The sequence below is a fragment of the Mustela nivalis genome (genome assembly GCF_964662115.1).
Source record: "Mustela nivalis genome assembly, chromosome: 2".
NCBI lineage: Eukaryota > Metazoa > Chordata > Mammalia > Carnivora > Mustelidae > Mustela > Mustela nivalis.
Genome location: NC_139021.1, coordinates 58,230,534 through 58,246,493, shown reverse-complemented (window position 1 = coordinate 58,246,493; position 15,960 = coordinate 58,230,534). Strand labels below are relative to the sequence as shown.

The 15,960-nt window shown below is 37.0% G+C and overlaps 1 long non-coding RNA gene across 2 annotated transcripts in view; it reads left to right on the top strand.

The window, feature by feature from the left end:
- LOC309859254 overlaps positions 1-15,960 on the top strand; it is a 32,563-nt gene that overhangs the window by 2,606 nt on the left and 13,997 nt on the right. Inside the window, exons 3-5 of one of the 2 annotated variants that reach the window (XR_014308643.1) lie at positions 1,709-1,786; positions 2,582-2,732; positions 3,724-3,868. This is a non-coding gene — a long non-coding RNA (uncharacterized lncRNA). Of the gene's footprint in view, positions 1-1,708; positions 1,787-2,581; positions 2,733-3,723; positions 3,869-15,960 lie in introns of those variants that run through there. The other variant, XR_014308642.1, reaches the window with a different exon arrangement.

Genomic DNA, 15,960 nt, shown 5'->3' with positions numbered 1-15,960 from the left:
GATAAGGCTTACATATTTCTTTATAGTGTGGGGCTTGCTATCACATAGGCAACAGATAAAATGTATGACAATACCAAAAGCGGAGTGAAGCTCTCAATAAGAGCTCTATGGGAGCAAATTTGGACAATCACTTTGGAAAACAGTTCTATAATAGTAAAATTAAAATTTCCCATGCCCTTAAAGAATCTTTTTAATAGCACCTTTTGCGAAAAAAGATACTTAAGAGACATATTAAGCCAATGCAGTCATGTTAACCTTGTTTGGATCCTGATTCAAACCAGCCGTAAAAAAGATATTTTTGAAACAATTGGAGAAATTTACACATAAAATGCATATTAGATGATATTAAGTGATTATTATTATTTTTCTTAGGTTTGATAGTTTTTTTTATTTCCACATCAATTACAAATGACTATCATGTTCAAGAAGGTGATTCTCCCTCATATCACAAACTACCCCACCTCTACCTCCCTGAAGGAAAAAAAAAAAAAGGGCATGCAGAAGCTATGTATGTGCCTGAGGTTGTCCCCACCAAGGCTAAGGTAGAGGCTGTGACACAGAAGACTAAAAGCAGCTGAACTTTCTGGCAGAAAAGGGGAGGAAATATTGGAAACCAGAGTCCAGTAACTTGGAGAACTCACAAGTGATCATTGGGCAAATGCCACAATATTGATAATATTACATAATTTATGAATGTTTGAGTTCTAGTGATTCACTAGACTGGAGAGTTAGGAGCAGTCCTATGAGAATCGTCAGAGTGTGAAGAGGCTGAGTTGAGTCTTTGCTTGAGCCTATGTCTCCACAGATGGTTTATTCATATTCTCCTACTGACTGATATCATCAGAGAAATGTCACAGTTAAGTAACCATTAGCTTGTTAACTGGATGTTGGAAAAGGCACCAAGCTAAGAATCCAATGTTTGTAGCCTTGTCCTAGCTCTGTCACAAGCAAGCTTGGTCAGGGCTCTTAATCTCTCTGGGTTTATTTATCAATAAAATGAGCAAATCAGACTGCATAATCTTCCAAGTTTTCTTCCAGATTTCAAATTCCATGTGCCTAGTAGATATCATCAAAATTTAAATATGTCCAAAATACCATCTTAAAAAGTCTAAGATAAAATGCAATGGGAATGATGTACTATTTTGAATTTAAAACTCACATTTATAGATATACTAGGAATGAATTTGACTTCATCGTAATTTATGTAGACCTACTGGCAGGCCATAGTTAACAATTTTAAAATTCTAATGTAATCCAGTTGAGCCATAGATGGGATTTAATGAAGTACCAAAACTCCAGATTTACAATTTAGAGTGGTACTTTAGGAAAAGCATAACCCAAATTAGTCATTTCATGTGACTCTCCTAACAGAGGACAAAGAAAGTTAGCAAAATAATAAAGCATTTATATATGTGACCTAATCTGTGTGACTTATTCTACATGTCAAAAATAGTTGATTCACATACATATCTGGCTTATAAATAAAACCATGAATCAGGAGAACTTTGTCTTCACTTTCTTTCTTTTTCCTATCCCTTTAGCTAAAATTCTTTTCCCCAGGTATGTACTCTTTGAGCACATTCTTTTTTTACTTCTCCCCCAAACCTCTTACCAAACATGTTCCTAGCAAGTTATACTTTTTTTTTTTTTCAGTCCATGGACCCACTTCACAGAAAAATGTGTGTATTCATGAAATTTTGTATTTCAGGGAGGTACCTGATCTTCAGAAGTTCATCCATTACCAAAAGTGTATAAACCTCAAGATAAGAATACCTTTACCGAAGAGGTAACCATCACTATAAATACCAGCTCAATCTCTTGACTTTCAAAACCTGTCTATCTTGTATGTAGACATAATTTCATAGCTCTTGTTTTCTTTTGTTCACTTACTTAATTTCCTATCTTTCTGAAAAGTAGGGTGTTATGTGAAAAGCTCAGATTAGAAACCAGAGGAGTTAAATGCTTGCCTTGATCCTTCCAGGGGTGACACAAACATTATTTAACACCAGATGGGGCACAGATGTAGCAAAGGTACCAACCAGGAAGAACAGAAGCTGCTCAGTGTTGGGGCAAGGACATGGATGCTCCTGCTCTGTGGACCAGATACTGTAAATAGATCATAGAGAGGTCTATAATGATTCCGAGAATTGAAGGGTGATTCTTTTGGGGATTTGAGGGAAGTGGCTATTTACTAACCACTACTGAAGTATTTCAGTGTTTTTTTAGAACAGAAATGTTCTAAAACTGGATTGTGATGGTTACCCAACTGTATAAATTTACTCAAAATTATTGAGTAATTATTATGGGTGAAATTTATGGTATATGAATTATATCCCAAAAAGCTATTTTTAAATTTTTTTTTTAAGATTTTATTTATTTATTTGACAGAGAGAGATCACAGGTAGGCAGAGAGACTGGCAGAGAGAGAGAGAGAAAGGGAAGCAGGCTCCCTGCCGAGCAGAGAGCCTGATGTGGGACTCGATCCCAGGACCCTGAGATCATGACCTGAGCCGAAGGCAGCGGCTTAACCCACTGAGCCACCCAGGCGCCCCAAATTTTTTTTTATTTTTTATTTTTCAAGTGATCTCTATGCTCATGAGGCTGAAACTCATGACTCCAAGATCAAGAGTCGCGTGCTCTACGGACTGAGCCAACCAGCCAGCTATCACCTCCCCAGTAAAGCTATTTTTAAAAAGGGAAAGGCATTTCAAGATTTTAACACACCCATACCAGTAAGTTGTGGCTAGTCTTTGGACTGGCTCTCCCATTAATGGTATGAAACTGAAGGGTGATCAGGTATCTCCCTACATCTGGATTTTTTCATCTGTAAAATGGAGAGTCAATGATTTCTTCAAAGCTTTCCAGATAAGTTATTTTCCTTGTCAAAGGAAAATAATTCATATTCATAATTCATATTACCCTCTTCACCAGCTCATAAGGCCTTCGTTGCCCCAACACATATTTATCATTCTTACACTCCTCAGAAGGGATGGCAGCCCTTCTGATTTTGTCCTTGCCAGCTAGTTCTTTCTTATCCTATGATCTTTCTGCCTTACATCCCCATCCCATTTTTGTGTTCCCTTTTGCCTGATCTCTTACTGTGTGTTAGAAAAGGCCCTAGACTTAGAATCGAATGGCCTTCATTTGAATCCTAACTCGGCAACATTCTAGTTTCCATGACTTGGAGTTGGTTATTTAAACGTCTATGAATCTTGGTTCTATTACCTATAAAATGGAGACAAAAATGCCAACCCACGGTTTGTGACAGAGTGTAGATGAATCATGAACCTGAAGAAGTTTTGTAAACCACATAGAATTGTATAGGTGACAGGCAATAGCTAATTTTTCTTCTGAATTACTCTACGTTCTCTCTCCAGTGGGCAGATGACATGTTAGTTAGAGATAAGGAGTAGGGTGTGTGTGTCAGTGACTGAGAAATACCTATGACGAGATCCCCCAGTTTCTTGTGAACATGAACCGTGACCGTGCTTTGAACTGAGCTTGCTATAGACAGAGTTTCAAGGTTGGGATGTTGTCTTTCCCTGCCCCACCCAGTGTTCTTCCCCACATGTGGCATCTTTCCAGACCTGCCTTTATTAATAACAATAATGATGTAATGTTTGTATGTGCCATATAGGCAGTGTAAGAGGCACTTATATTTCTTGGGTTATATAATCTTTAATTCAGCACTATGAAGTACATAAAACAATTCTCATTTTACAGGTAAGAAAACAGGCCTAGAGAGGCTAGGTAATTTGCCAAAGTCAAACAGCTTGTGTATAACCATAGCAGGATCAGAATTCTACCTTGGGAACTCCAACTGTCTGACTCTACAGATTGAATTCTTTAACTAATACACAGTATTATCCTTCCAAATATATTCTCTTAATGACCCATGTCAATAGAGTTTTAAAATAAAAATAACTCTAATCAAATTGATTCATTTTAAACTGCGGAACTTAAAATTTTATCAAAAAGCATATATTGAATGCCAGGCACTGGGGATATAAAGATGAGTAAGATACCGTTCGCATATTAACATTGCTTACAATCAGAAAGACAGATGAAAGAAAAGATTTTGCTAGAATATGGAAAAAGCTACTTACTGGCTATTACAGGATCATAAGAAGGGAGCTCTTGACCTTGCCTAGCAGCTAAAAACAGTTATCTAGAAGAACTAAGGCCCTAGCAGAGGTGAAAAGGGAACACAAGAGAGGCATTCCAGGCAGAGGGAGCAGGAACTGTGTAATTGGTGTCAACAGGAGGTAACAGTTTGGTATGGCCCAATAGAAATTGGATGGAAGGAAGTAGGAGACAAGAGGCAGGCAAGACCTGGTCATGGAAGGCTTTGTTAGTTGATGAGCAGGTTGGACTTTATCTTAGAAAGCATTTACCAAATTGGAGGTATTTTCAGATGGGAAGTGGTAAGGCCAGATTTGTGTTTTTGGCATGATGGCTCTGGTGACTGAACAGTTTTAATCAGGTAAGATCATAGAAGATAAGTCAGAAAAGGAGGCTATTGTAAGGATCTGACAAATGGTGGAAGAGAACTGGACTAGGACATGTGCAGAAAGAAAAGGAAGAACTCTAGAGATATTTAAAATGGGGAACAGATAGAACTGAGGTTTGTGTTTGTTTGTTTGTTTGTTTTAATTTTATTTGTTTGAGAGAGAGAATGGGAGAGGGAGAGAGAGAGAGAGCATGAGAGAGGGAGAGTCAGAGGGAGAAACAGACTCCTTGCTGAGCAGGGAGCCCAATATGAGGCTTGATCCTGGGACTGAAGGCAGTCATTTAAACAGCTGAACCATCCAGGCACCCAGAACTAAGAATTGTTGTATGCAGGAGACAAGGAAAGAGTTGAGTGCCAGGTTTTTTTACTTGGAAATATGAGAGTTTGTAGAGATAGAAGGAATGAAAGTAGAAGGGGAAGAAAAAAATCATTCATTTTGGACATGTTGCAAGATTTTAAATTTCCTGTAGGACATCTGTTACGCCTTTTTCAAGTGAAAGTTGTAAAATCTATCTCAAATGAGTTCACAGAGTCTCAACTGATATGCAGGGCTCTTTTTCTGTCAGTCTTTGTGGTGAGCAGAATGGCCACTAGTCTCAAGACTCATATCCATCCTACCAGCTAAGTATCCCTAGTTCTAGCAGCAAATATCTGAGAACAGCTCCAGTTGGCTTAGCTCTAATGAACTCTACCTCTCAACTCATCAGTGATGAGAGAGGTGAGGTATCCTGGTTGATTAGGGCTGGGCTGACTCTTGTCTCCTGGGTGCCAGAGGGGTCAGCCCTACTGAAATCAGATGTGATGTCTCCTATAAGAAGAAGCTTATACACAATGAGGGGAGATAACACAAGAAATGCCAGAGAGGGGGAAAAAAAGATAGAGTTCACTGCCACACTTAAAGAGAATATATTCAGCCAGCAATCTTACATCACAGACTCAAACTGGGAGAGGGTAGGGAGATGCTTTCATTTAAGTGAAGTGTTGGATTTTGATATAACATTAGATGCGCTCAAAATTAATGCTCTTATGATAAGATTGTTCTTGTGACAAAGGGGCTGGAGAAGTTCTGGCTCCTTCCTGAGATTTTATCCAGGGCAAAGAAAGCCCAGTTTGGAATTTCAGCAGGAAATAGCACCACATAAAGTCTGGCTAATTCAGTAAAATGATTATGTTTGAAACCATGAAAATAAAGAGATCGCTCCAAATGAGAGTTTAGGAAAGAGAAGTACATGTTGCTGAGGTCAGAAGCTAGGAGGAGGAGAGTGACCTAAAAGCCAAAGAGTCTTGAACAAGGAGTAAGTAATCAGTTAGGTAAATTCATCCAAGAGCCTCAACCGGGAGTAAGCAGTAATGTAAATTCATCCAAGAGGACTCGTAAAAATTTAAAAAAAGGTTCTACTGAACTTGCAATGTGGGGTCTATCAATGATAGTCATCAGATTATTTTTTATTGGAGTGAATTGTCAAGTGAACTGGCAAGGGAAGACATACAGACATTAAGAGATTTGTCAGAGAAGAGAAAGAAGGATGAAACTATTCAAGATAAATGCAAGGTCAACAGCTGGGGGGAAGTTTATTTCTTATTTTCAGAAAGTGATTTGAGCAATTTTATAGGGTAAAGGGAGTCAGTAGAGAGGGAGATGTTTGAAAATGTTAGCAGTACTGGGGCACCTGGGTGGCTCAGTCGGTTAAGCATCCAACTCTTGATTTCGGTTCAGGTTATGAACTCAGGGTGGTGAAATCGAGCCTTGTGTCTCTGCCAGTGTGGAGCTTGCTGAAGATTCTCTCTCCCTCTCCCTCTGCCCCTCCCCACTCACACACACACTCTTAAAAAAAAAAAAAAAGAAAGAAAGAAAATAAAAGACAGTGTTAGCCATATGAAGAGGGAAGGCTGTGTTGGTCATAATTATTTGGTTTGATGTTGAGGAAGGATCCTAATATCTTCTTAAAACATAATATGCTAGGACTGAGGGAAATGTAATCTTAGGATATGACATACAGTATATGAAATCATAAGATAAACATGGTACATCCTCCTAGAGCATGAATTTTACTGTTGAATAAATTCTTTAAAATATAATATTCTTCAGACTCCTGGGGATTCAAGTACACACTTAGAATTACCTAAGTGAAAATTTAGAGAACCGATAGGTAAATATTAAACTTTATTCTGTTCCTGGCTCTATTTGCTTAATTGGTTTTATCAAATGAAATTTAAAAAGAACAAAGTTTAAAATTATCAGGGAAGCCAACTCTGAAGGAGATCTTCTGGCCAAAGATAAGATGGTTTAAGCAACAGAAAAGTAGGGACTGTAATAAATTGAAGTATTTAATTATATACTTGGAAATATATATGTATGTGTATGTGTGTATACATATCTATATACAGACACAATATAAAATCATAAATTCATAACAGTAACTGGAAAGAAACCTCATTGGTTGCCTTTGGCATTTGCTAGGTCACCAATTCATTGGTCAAAAAGGGGAAAGGGAAAAGTAACATTTTTTTTGGCCTTGATTCTATAAACTATTTCAAGGTAACCAAATGATTGATGCAAGGAAATTCTTCAGAGAAGAATTTCAGTTATTGTACATGGAAACTATGAAAGAATAAAAGAATAATAATTGTGCTAGCCCTAGTGAAATGATGGAGGCCGCCATCAATCATCAATGGGTGCTAAAGCAATCAGTTTGAACAAAAAGTTGAAGGGGAACTTTGTTAGATGGATCATGCCAATATTCCTGAACCAATTGATTAACTTTAATATAAGTAATAGTGGGACAACCAGATACTATATGCCTTTTGAACACAATAAAATAGAAAGTAATGTGAAGTGCTCTTGCCAAACAAACAAACAAAAAAGCCCCCAAAACCAAAAAACTTATCAAGACTCTATATCTCATGATCAGTTTATAGGAAGTAAGGATGAGAGACATGTGAAACAGAGAAACTTATTAAATTGCATCACAAGGCTGCAAATAGCTAAAGTCAGATTATAGGAAATTCTACAGGACAAATGATGCAATTTTTTAAATAAATGGCAAAAAGGGAGGTAGAGGAAAACTCAAAAAATAAAAGATAAGAAGTTATTAAACAAATGTATTCTGTAAACCTTGTGTAGAACCTGATTCAAACAAACTATAAGAAGACATTTTTGAGAAAAATAGATAACAGATAAACACAGACTGGATATGTGGGTTTTTTTAAGGAGTAGAGAAGAAATTATAGATATGAAAGACATAAAAATACTATTAAATATATAAATATATAGGCATAGTTGATGGCTCCTGAAGAAAAACAGCAAATGGAACAAAAAGTATTAAAAGATTTATGTGGTATAATAAGGAATATATGTTTGGTTTTTGTCTCTGGTTCCTGACATGGAGTTCCTAAATCCCTTGGAATTTTCTTAGTGACAGGAGCATCATATCTTAACTCTTGGCAGGCCCCTAGTTATCTTCAGGTTGGGTGCTGATTGCCAAAAAGGCAAGCCTTGATTAGAATCCTGAAACTTTCAGTCCAACTTCTCAAACTCCCAGAGAGGTGAAAGGTACTGGATGTTGACTTAGTAATTGAGCATGCCTACCTGATGATGTCTCTACAACCTCCCCTGCCCAAAACACTGAGAGTTTTTTGCATTTGTGAACATGTACCTATGCTATGAGGGCAATAGTTTAAAGAGACTGAATAAATACAAGAACCAGAGTTAGATATGGCAGGAATGTTGGGATTATCAGAACAGGAATTTTTTAAAACTATGATTAAATGCTAAGAACTTTAATGGAAAAAGTATACAACATGCAAGAACAGATGGGTAGTTAAGCAGAGAGATGAAAATTTTAAGAAAGTATCAAAAAGAAATGCTGAAGATAAAAAACACTACCAAGTGAAGAATGGCTTTGATGAGCTCATGAGTAGACTGAACATGGCTGAGGAAAGAACCTCTGAACTTGAGGATATGACAACAGAAACAGAAACAAAGAGAAAAAAGACTGGAAAAAACCCAGAAGACAATATCCAAGAACTGTGGGACAACTACAAAAGGTGTAATGTATATATAATAGGAATACCAAAAGAAAAGAAGAATCAAAGGCAATATTGAAGCAATAATGACTAAAAATTTCTCCAAATTACTGTCGGACACCAAACCACGGGTCCAGGAAATTCAGAGTTACCAAGCAGGGTGAATCCCAACAAACAAAAGCAAAAACCTTAAGCCTATGCCTATATGCCTATGCCTAAGCCTACATACACATTATATGCAAACTCCAAAAAAATCAAAGATTAAGAAAAAAAATCTTTTTTTTGTATTTCTTTTTATAGCTTTTATTTATTTATTTGAAAGAGAGAGAGAGAATGAGAGAGAGAAAGCATGAGAGGTGAGAGGTCAGTGGGAGAAGAAGCCACCCTGGTGAGTAGGGAGCCTGATGTGGGACTCGATCCCGGAACTCGATTCCGGGACTCCAGGATTATGACCTGAGCCAAAGACAGTTGTTTAGCCAACTGAGCCACCCAGACACCCAAGGAAAAAAAAAATCTTAAAAGAAGTCACAGGGGGAAAACGGCCTATAAAAGAACAAAGAAAAAGCATTATATTCAACTTCTCAGAAAACATGCAAGCAAGAAGAGAATGATGTAAAATATTTAAAGTGTCCAGAGGAAAAAAACACCAAACTACAGTTCTGTGCCTTGTGACATTATCCTTCAAAAGGGAAAGAGAAATAAAGACTTTCTCAGACAAATGAAAATTAAGGGAATTTGTTGCCAGTGGACCTGCTTGGCAAAAAATGTTAATAGGAGTTCTTCAGAGAGAAGGAAAATGATATAGATCAGAAACTTGTATCTACATAAAGAACAGCAAAGGAATAAATGAAGTAAAACAAAAACTTTAATTTTTGTTTTTCTTAATTGATCTAAAAGGTAACATTTTTCTCAAAATAATGACAAAAATGTATTCAATTATGTATGTGCATATATATTTATATATATTTAGGTATAAATGAATGATAGCAAATAATACAAGAGATGGGAGGAATGAGTTAGGATTACTTTGTTACTACAAGTTACTTGCATTACTCATGAATCAATATAGTGTTATTTGAAAATGGACTTTGGATTAGTTGTAAATGTGGAAACTAGGGTAATCACTAAAAAACTACACACACACACATATATACACACTGCTAATGAAAGAAAATGGAATCCTATAAAATGTTCAATTAAAATCACAAAAGCGGGGCACCTGGGTGGCTCAGTGGGTTAAAATCTTAAAAAAAAACCCAACACAAAAGCAGGCACTTGGGTGGCTCAGATGGTTAAGCCTCTGTCTTTGGCTCAGGTTGTGATCTCTGGGTCTGGATCTCTGGGATTGAGCCCCAGGGAGTCTGCTTCTCCCTCCCCCCTCCCATTCCCTGCTTGTGCTCTTTGTCTCTCTCCCTCTCAAATATTTAAAAAACAAAACAAAACAAAACAAAAAACCCACAGGGGAACCTGGGTAGCTCAGTGGATTAAGCCTCTGCCTTCAGCTCAGGTCATGGTCTCAGGTTCCTGGGGATCGAGCCCTGCACTGGGCTCTCTGCTCGGCGTGGAGCCTACTTCTCCCTCTCTCGCTGCCTGCCTCTCTGCTTGCTTGTGATCTTGCTCTCTCTGCCAAATAAATGAACAAAATATTTTTTTAAAAACCCACAGTAAATAAATAGAGAAAGGTAGACAACAGGGAGACAAAAATAGGAAAAAAGAACTGCAACAAGTAGAAAGCAGCAAAAATACGGTGGTGGACATTAATCCAACTCTTATCAATAATCACTTTAAACATCAGTGGTCCAAATACACTAATTAAAAGACAGATTATCAAGGTGGATCAAAAAAACAGGATACAGTTATATACAAGAAATATACTTTTTTTTTTTAAAGATTTTATTTATTTGACAGACAGAGATCACAAGTAGGCAGAGAGGCAGGCAGAGAGAGAGAGAGGGAAGCAGGCTCCCTGCTGAGCAGAGAGCCTGATGTGGGACTCGATCCCAGGACCCTGAGATCATAACCTGAGCCGAAGGAAGCGGCTTAACCCACTGAGCCACCCAGGCGCCCCAAGAAATATACTTTAAATATAAAGACATATTGACTAAAGGGAAAGCAATGGAGAAAGATATATCATGCTAATACTGATCAAAAGAAAGCTGGAGCAGCTGTTTAATTTCAAACAGAGCTGAGTTCAGAGCAAAGAGAGTTATCAGGGAGAAAGAGGAGCATTGTATTATGATAAAGGGATCAATACTTCAGGAGAACATAAAAATCCTGAATGTGTATGCTCTTTAATACAGGGGCGCCTGGGTGGCTATCGTTAACCGTCTGCCTTTGGTTTAGATCATGATCCCAGGATGGGCTCCCTGCTCAGTGGGAGCCTGCTTCTCCCTCTCCAGCTCCCCCGTAGTTGTGTTCCCTCTCTCACTATCTCTGTCATAAATAAATTTTTAAAAATCTTAAAAAAATAAAACTATCAAAATATGTGATGCAAAAACTGATGTTACTGCAAGGAGAAATAGATGAATCCACTGCTTGAGACTTCAACACCCCTCTTTCAGAAATGGACAAATCCAGCAGGCAGAAAAATCAGTAAAAAACGATGTAGTTGAATTTAAGAGAACCATCAATCAACTGGGTGTAATTAGCATCTATAGACGGCCTCATCCAACAACAGCTAAATACACATTCCCCTCAAATTCACATGGAACATTCACATTCTTGGCCTTAAAACACACTTTAACAATTTTAAAAGAATAAAAGTCATACATTGTCTGATTTTAGACCACAATGGAATTAAACTAGATGCAATAGAAAGATAGCAGGAAAATCTCAAAATACTTGAAGATCAGTCAACACAATTCTGAGTAATGCATGAGTTAAAGAAGAAAATGCAAGAATAGGTTTTTAAAATATTTTGAACTAAGTGAAAATACAACTTACTTTACAACTTTACAACTTACAGCAAGTGAAAATACAAACTTTAGTTCATGGTATACAGTGAAAGCAGTACTTAGAGGAATTTACAGCATCATATATATATATTAGAAAAGAAGAGGGGCACCTGGGTGGCTCAGTGGGTTAAGCCTCTGCCTTCGGCTCAGGTCATGATTACAGAATCCTGGGATTGAGCCCCACCTTGGGCTCCCTGCTCAGCGGAGAGCCTGCTTCTCTCTCTCTCCCTCTGCCTGCTGCTCTGCTTACGTGTGCTCTCTATTTCTCTGTCAAATAAATAAATAAAATCTTTTTTTTTTTAGATTTTATTTATTTATTTATTTATTTCACAGAGAGAGATCACAAGTAGACAGAGAGGCAGAGAGGCAGGCAGAGAGAGAGAGAGAGGGAAGCAGGCTCCCTGCTGAGCAGAGAACCCGATGTGGGACTCGATCCCAGGACCCCGAGATCATGACCTGAGCCGAAGGCAGCGGCTTAACCCACTGAGCCACCCAGGCACCCCAAATAAATAAAATCTTAAAAAAAAAAAAAAGAAGAAAGATCTAAAATCAATAAAACCTTCCACCTTTGGAAACTAGAAAAAGAGGAGCAAATTAAATCCAAGGTAAATAGAAGAAAAAGAAAAAGAAATAATAAAAATTAGAGCAGAAATCAATGCAATAGAAAAAAAATCAGTAAAATCAACAAAATCAAATCTGGTTCTTTGATAAAATCATAAAATCAATAAGCCTCAAACCATGCTATCTAAGAAAAAAGATACATATTACTAATATCAGAAATTAAAGGGAGATATCACTACAAATCCCATGCACATTAAAAGGAAAATAAAGGAATATTCTTATGAACAACTCTGTGCCCACAAATTTGGTAACCAGGATGAAAGGCACCAATTTTTTGGAAGATACAATCTGCCAAAACACATACATAAAGTAATAGACATCTAAATAGTCCTACATATATTAAAGAAATCAAATCAATAGTTGGTAGCCTTACAAAACAGAAAGCACCAGGCCCAGATAAGATTCACTGGTGAATTATACTATTTATATATTTATCTTAAAGACTTTATTTATTTATTTGACAGAGATCACAAGTAGGCAGAGAGACAGGCAGAGAGAGGAGGAAGCGGGCTCCCTGCTGAGCAGAGAGCCTGATGCCGGGCTGGATCCACCTCGATCCCAGGACCCTGGGATCATGCCCTGAGCTGAAGACAGAGGCTTTAACCTACTAAGCCACCCAGGTGCCCCGAATTATACCATTTAAAGGAAAAAAATTATACAAACTCTCCGTAATCTTTTCTAGAAAATAGAAGCAGAGGGAATAGTTCCTAACTCATTCTTTGAGGCCACCACTACCCTAATATCAAAACCAAACAAAGACGGTATAAGAAGTCCGGTGTATCTTATGAAAATAGACTCAAGATCCTTAACAATATATTAGCATATCTAATTCAATAATATATGAAAAGAGTTATACACCTTGAATAAGTCGGAATTTACCAAAGTATGCAAGACTGTAACATAAAAAATGAATGAATGTAATCCATCATATCAATAGACTAGAAAATAAAAATCATATGATCATATCAATAAGTACAGAAAAAACATTTGACAAAACCCAACACCCATTTGTGATAAAACTCTCAGTAAGCAAGGAATAGAAGGGAACTTCCTCAACTTAATAATTATCCATAAAAATCCCATAGCTAATATCATACTTAGTGGTGGGAAATAGCCTTTCCCACTAAGATTAGGAACAAGGCAAATATGTCCCTCTCATTATTGCTTTTCAACCCCATACAGGAAGTCCTACAAATGCAACAAGATAAGAAGTATATGGTTTAGGAAGGAAGTAACAAGAATGTCTTTGTTCACAGATGAAATGAACATCTACATGGAAAATCTAAAATAAGTGATAAAACTCCTGGAACTAATAAGTGATTTTAGCAAGGTTGTAGGATATGAAGTTAATATGCAAATATCAATTGCTGATGTATTTCAAAGAACAAGTGGAATTTGAAATTAAAAACACGTGATTTACATTAGCACCCCCCCTCAAAGGAAATAATTAGGTATAAATCTAATGAAATATAAGACCTATGTGAGGGAAACTACAAAACTGATGAAAGATATCAAATAAATGACAAATAAAGAGATAATCCATGTTCATGGATAGGAAGACTGAATATCATCAAGATGTCAGTTCATCTCAATTTGATTTATAGATTCAATGCAATCTCAATCAAAATCTCAAAAAGGTATCTTGTGGTTATAAACAAACTAATTCTCAATATGGAGAGGCAAAAGACCCAGAATAGCCATCTATTTCTCTACTGAAGGAGAACAAAATCAGAGAATTAATACTACTTGATTTTAAGATGTACTATAAAGCTACAGTGATCAAAGCAGGGTAGTATTGGCAAAATAATAGACAGATAAATGGACCAAAATAAAGAGCCCAGAAGTAGACCCACATAAATATAGTGAACAGATCTTTGGCAAAGGAGAAAAACAATGCAATGGAGTAAAGACAGTTTTTTAAAAAATAAATGGTCCTGAAGCTAGGCATCCATATAGGAAAGAGAATCTAGACACAAACCTTACATCCTTTACAAAAATTAACTCAAAATGAATCATAAATCTAAATGCAAACACAAAGCTATAAAGCTCCTAGAAGATAATATAGGAAAAATCCAGGTATCATTGGTTATGCAATGACATTTTAGAAATAACACCAAAGCTATGATCTATGACATAAATAATGGATAAGCTGGACTTCATTAAAATTTAAAAATCTTGTCCGGAAAAGATAATTTTCAAGAGAAGGATAAAACAAGCCACAAAATGGAAGCAAATGTTTGCAAAAGACACATCTGAGAAACACTTATCCCAAATATATAAAGGATTCAACAGTAAGAAAACGAGATAGCAACAAGAAAATGACAACTTAGATTAAAAAATGGGTGGAAGACCTGAGCAGATACCTAGTCAGAGATATACAGATGACGAGGAAGCATATGAAAAGATGTTCAATATCACGTGTCATAGAGTACTGCAAATTAAAACAATGGCATACTACTAAACACCTATTAAAATACCCACATGGACAGTTCCAAATGCTGGAGAGGATATGGTGCAATAGGGATTCTCATTCACTAAGGGTGGGACTACAAAATGGTAGATTTCCTTTGAAGACAGTTGGAGAACAAAACTAAACATATTTTTTATACAATCCAGCGATAGTGCTCCTTGATATCTATCCAAAAGAGCTGAAAACTTGTGTCCACACAAAAAGCTGCACACATATTTATAGCAGTTTTATTTATAATTGCCACGACTTGGAAGCAACTAAGATGTTCTTCAGTGGGTGAGTGGATGAGCTGTGGTACATCCAGACACTGGAATATTAGTCAGCTCTTAAAGGAAATGAGTTGTCAAGTCATGAAAAGATACAGATGAAACAAGCACATATTACTAAGTGGAAGAAGCCAATCTGGAGAGGCTAGATACTGTATGGTTCCAACTATATAATATTCTGGAAAAGGCAAAAACTACAGAGACAGTTAAAAGATCAGTGGTTGCCAGGGCTTAGGAGGAAGGAGGGATGAATAGGCAGAGCACAGAAGCTTGTTTTAGGGCAATCAAACTATTGTGTATGATACTGCAATAGTGAATATATATCCTTATACATTTGTCTAACACCCGAAGAATATCTAACACCAAGAATGAAACCTAATGTAAAGTATTGACTTAATGTGATACTTAAGTGTCAGTGTAGGTTCATTGATTCTAACAAATGTACCATTATGGTGCAGGATGTCACTAGTGGGGAAGGTGTACATGTGTGAGGACGAGGGGTAGGGTAACTCCGTACTTTCCACTCAGTTTTGCTATGAACCCGAACTTCTCTAAAAAATAAAATGTAGGGCACCTGGATGACTCCGTTGGTTAAGCGTCTGCCTTTAGCTCAGGTCATGATCTCAGGGTCCTGGGATGAAACCCTGGATCAGGCTCCCTGCTCAACTGAGAGCCTGCCTCCCTCTCTCTCTCTGCCCCTCTCCCATGCTCGTGCTCTCTCTTTCTTTCTCTGTCTTACAGTACTAGTGTATGAATAGACAAGTCAGTGTAACAGAATAGAAAATCCAGAAAAAGAACAAAATACATATGAAAATTTAATATGTGAAAAACTTGGCATCTCAATCCACTAGAGAAGTGATAGACACTTAAATAAATGGTATTGAGATAACTAGATAGCCATTTGAGAAAAACATCAAATTGGATTTATGTCTCACAGTATATATCGTAATAATTTCCAAATGAATCGAAGATCTAAATGTAAAAAATGAAACCACATAATGACTAGAAGGAAAGCAGTCTGAGCAAAATCAAAAGACAAATGACAAAATGGTAGAAAATATGGCAATATATATATCCCAGATGAAGGCATAATCTCCCAAATATCTAAGTAAC